This window comes from Zea mays, chromosome 4, assembly GCF_902167145.1.
Source record: "Zea mays cultivar B73 chromosome 4, Zm-B73-REFERENCE-NAM-5.0, whole genome shotgun sequence".
Classification (NCBI taxonomy): Eukaryota; Viridiplantae; Streptophyta; class Magnoliopsida; order Poales; family Poaceae; genus Zea; species Zea mays.
In genome coordinates, this window is record NC_050099.1 from 151,094,620 (window position 1) to 151,099,176 (window position 4,557).

The window sequence follows — 4,557 nt, forward strand, 5'->3', positions numbered from 1 at the left end:
AAGGTCTGGTTCCGGTAGCACTTCAGTGGGTAGACGAACACATTTCCGCAGCTGAGATACATGGAACACATTATGAACCGCTGACATGTGAGGTGGTAATTCCAATTGGTAGGCTACGGGTCCACAACTTGCCTTGATCTCATAGGGTCCAATGTAGCGAGGAGCTAACTTGCCCTTGATCCCGAATCTCTGGACACCCTTGGTGGGTGATACCTTAAGATAGACATGATCTCCCACCTCAAACTGTAGAGGCTTCCGCCTCTTATCATGATAGCTCCTTTGCCTGGCCTGAGCAGCTTCCAAGTTCTTGGTAATAACCCTGACCTTTGCCTCTGCCTCGAGTACCAAGTCTGGCCCAAAAATTTCCCTTTCTCCTGCTTGAGACCAATTTAGTGGGGTCCTACACCTTCTCCCATATAATGCCTCAAAAGGTGCCATCTTCAGACTGGACTGATAGCTGTTATTGTAAGAAAACTCTGCCAAAGACAGACACTTGTCCCAATCCTTCCCATAGTGTAGTGCACATGCTCGCAACATGTCTTCCAAAATCTGATTCACCCTTTCTGTCTGGCCATCTGTTTGAGGGTGATATGCTGAGCTTCGGATTACTTGGGTCCCAAGTGATTCTTGCAGTTTCTCCCAAAAGCGTGCCACAAACAGTGCTCCTCTGTCAGATACAATGGTCTTTGGAATACCATGCAATCTTACTATCTGATCAACATAAATTTCTGCGTACTTCTCTGTCTTGTGGGTGGTGTGCACCGGCAAGAAATGAGCAGTCTTGGTCAACCTGTCCACAATAACCCAAATAGAATCATGGTGCCTGGAGGTATTGGGTAATCCCACTATGAAGTCCATGCAAATGTCCTCCCATTTCCAAGATGGTATGGGAAGGGGTTGCAGAGGGCCTGCTGCCTTCAAATGACTAGCTTTGATCCTCTGGCAGGTGTCACACTCGGATATGTACTTGGCAATTTCCCTTTTCATTCTAGTCCACCAATATAGAGATCTGAGATCATGGTACATCTTGTTGCTACCAGGGTGCATGGAGAATTTGGAGAGGTGAGCTTCATCCAGTATCTTCTTTCTGAGCTCAGGGTCCTTGGGAACAACCAATTGATCTCCAAACCATAGAATTCCCTTGTTGTCCTGTCGGAAACACTTGTATTTTTCTGCCTTTTGCTTGATCATATCTTTGATAACCTGAACACCCTTATCCTCAACCTGTGCCCTAACTATCTGTTCTTGCAATGTGGGCTCCACCGAGATATAACTTAAGTCACCCGAAGAAACAACTTCCAGGTTCAGCTTGCACAACTCATCACACAGGGTGGTGACTCTTGCATCCATGCTCATACAATTGCACTGGGCCTTTCTGCTCAAAGCATCTGCCATAACATTGGCCTTACCAGGGTGGTAATGCACCTCCAAATCATAATCCTTGATTAATTCCAACCATCTCCTTTGCCTCATGTTCAGATCTGCCTGAGTGAAGATGTATTTGAGACTCTTGTGATCAGTGTAGATGTTACAGTGGGCTCCCATCAAGTAGTGTCTCCATATCTTTAGAGCATGAACTACAGCTGCCAATTCTAGATCATGTGTAGGGTAGTTCTGCTCATGGGGCCTGAGTGCTCGGGAAGCATAAGCAATGACTCTGTTTTCTTGCATCAAGACACATCCCAATCCAGTACCAGAAGCATCACAATAAACTTCAAATGGCTTGGTGTTGTCAGGTTGGGCCAGAACTGGGGCTGTTGTCAAATGCTGCCTCAAGGTATGAAAGGCATCTTCACACTTTTGGCTCCACTCAAAGTTGACTCCCTTCTTCAACAGTTCAGTCATTGGTTTGGCAATTCTGGAGAAATCCGGAATAAATCGTCGATAATACCCTGCCAATCCCAGAAAACTCCGAATTTGCTTCACTGTAGTCAGGGGTTTCCAATCCATTACCTCTTGTACCTTCTCAGGATCAACTGATATCCCATCCTGAGAAATTGTGTGACCCAAGAATTTAATCTCCTTTAGCCAGAACTCACACTTAGACAACTTAGCATACAACTGATGGTCACGCAGTCTCTGAAGTACAGTATGCAAATGTTTGGTGTGCTCGGCTTCATTCTTGGAATAAACTAGAATATCATCAATGAAAACGACCACGAACTTATCCAACTCTGGCATGAACACTGAGTTCATCAGGTACATAAAATAGGCCGGGGCATTGGTCAGCCCAAAAGACATCACCAGAAACTCATACAACCCATATCTGGTTGAGAAGGTCGTCTTGGGAATATCGCTGGCACGGATCTTGATTTGATGGTATCCTGAGCGAAGATCTATCTTGGAGAACACTCTGGCTCCTACCAACTGATCGAACAGAACATCAATGCGGGGCAGTGGGTATTTGTTCTTGATAGTCACCGCATTGAGAGGGCGGTAGTCAACACACATCCTCAAACTCTCATCCTTTTTCTTCACAAATAATGCTGGACATCCCCATGGTGAAGTGCTTGGACGAATAAACCCCTTGTCCAACAACTCTTGCAATTGCTTTTTCAATTCCGCCAATTCCGCGGGAGGCATCCTATAGGGTCTCTTGGAGATAGGAGCGGTCCCGGGTTGCAATTCGATGGCGAACTCAATATCTCGGTCAGGTGGCATCCCTGGCAATTCCTCCGGAAAAACATCCGGATAGTCACAGACCACTGGGATCTTTTCCACTGGGGAATTTATCATGACGAAAGCACAAGAACGGATACAACCCTGGTCAGGCAGATATAGTGTAGTTTCACCACAAATTGGTGAGTGCACCTCAATGGCCCTAGCTGCAATATCAATCACAGCCTGATGTTTGGTCAACCAGTCAGTTCCCAATATGATATCCACACTATCCAACCCCAAAATGAGGAGGTTGGTTTTAATTATCAGACTACCAAACTTTATAGGCACATTCTTGTTAATTTGGTAGGTGGCAACCCTGCCTCCGGGGGTGGAAATTGTGATACCTCCATTGGTGTGGTGAAAAGGTAACTGGCACTTGGCACTAAACTTGGCACTGATAAAACTATGCGATGCACCAGAATCAAAAAGAATAATAGCAGGATAATTCAAAACTGTAAAGATACCAGTCATGACGGGTGCTCCCTCTGGAATATCAGCCATGGTGGTGAAGTTTAGCCTGCCCTACCTCACTTGCACCTTTTGCCTCTTGCCTTGGTTCTGATTAGCATTCTGCCCCTGCCTCTGCTGATTCCTGGGGCAATTCTTGGCATAGTGCCCGGTGTTGCCACATGTGAAGCACCTATTGTCATTTGCCTGGCGGTACTGCTGCTGCTGCTGATTGTTCCTCTGAGCTGGAAACTGGGTGCGGTTGGGCGCCTGCTGCTGCTGCTGCTGAGGTCGGATCACCCATCGCCCTTGCTGCTGCTGGGGTCCCCTGCCCTGGGTGTCGGACACAATCCTGAAGCGCTGTGGCTGAGCTGAGGGTCCTGCCACAGGGGTCTTCCTCTTCTTCTCTGCCTGTCTAGCTGTAATGCAGTCCTCTTGGGAGATAGCCATGTTGACCAACTCATTGTAACTGTTGGCCCTGACGGTGTTGAGACGGTCACGGAGCTTAGTGCTGAGCCCCCTCCTGAACCTGTCTCTCTTCTTCTCATCTGTATCTGCATGATACCCAGCATACTAGCACAAGTCATTAAAGGCCTGGGCATACTGCAACACTGTCCTGTTGCCCTGAGTGAGTGCCAAAAACTCATTGAGCTTCCGGTCCATGATCCCGGCTGGCATATGGTGTCCTCTGAAAGCTGCCTTGAACTCCCTCCACTCCACCTCTCGGTCCTCTGGCTGCATAGCAAGAAAATGATCCCACCAAGTCCTTGCGGGTCCGCGAAGCTGCTGGGTGGCAAACCTGACTTTGGTGACCTCTGAGCAAGCTCCATGGAGCAGTGGGAATTTGGATTCCACCACTCGCAGCCACACATCTGCATCAAGCGGGTCCTCTGCCCTTGTGAACAATGGAGGCTAGGTGCTGAGGAACTCCTGATAGGTAGCCGTCGCGGGGTGACGCTGATGGTCTCCACCACCATAGTGCTGAGGTGGTGGCTGACGCTGAGCCAGCTGTCTCAAGATCTCATTCTGCTGAGCCATGAGCTCCTGCAGAGTGGGTGGCGGTGGCGGTGGAGGAACGTGCTCATTCTGGCCACGACGCTGCCTCCCGGCCATCTGAAAAATCACATACTTAACACCTTATTCCCAAGTTCAAGAAGTTTATCGTGAAGGAAAAAGTTAAAACAACATGATAGACTCCGGCTTCAACAAAAGGATTTTAAAAGGCACAAATTCTTCCTTCCAAATTTAAACTGATGACAGCATCCATCAAACAAGCTTTCAAGAGAGTTTAGCATGATTACATCAATTGTCCCAAAATGACTCAACTCTATCTAGCCTAGTACCCCAAGGGTGCAAAAGCTAAGCTAGCTGCGAGGAGTCCGACCATCCAACTTCTAATCCTATCCTGAAACCTAGTGAGCGAACGAAGCAACACTCGACTCGGGGGAA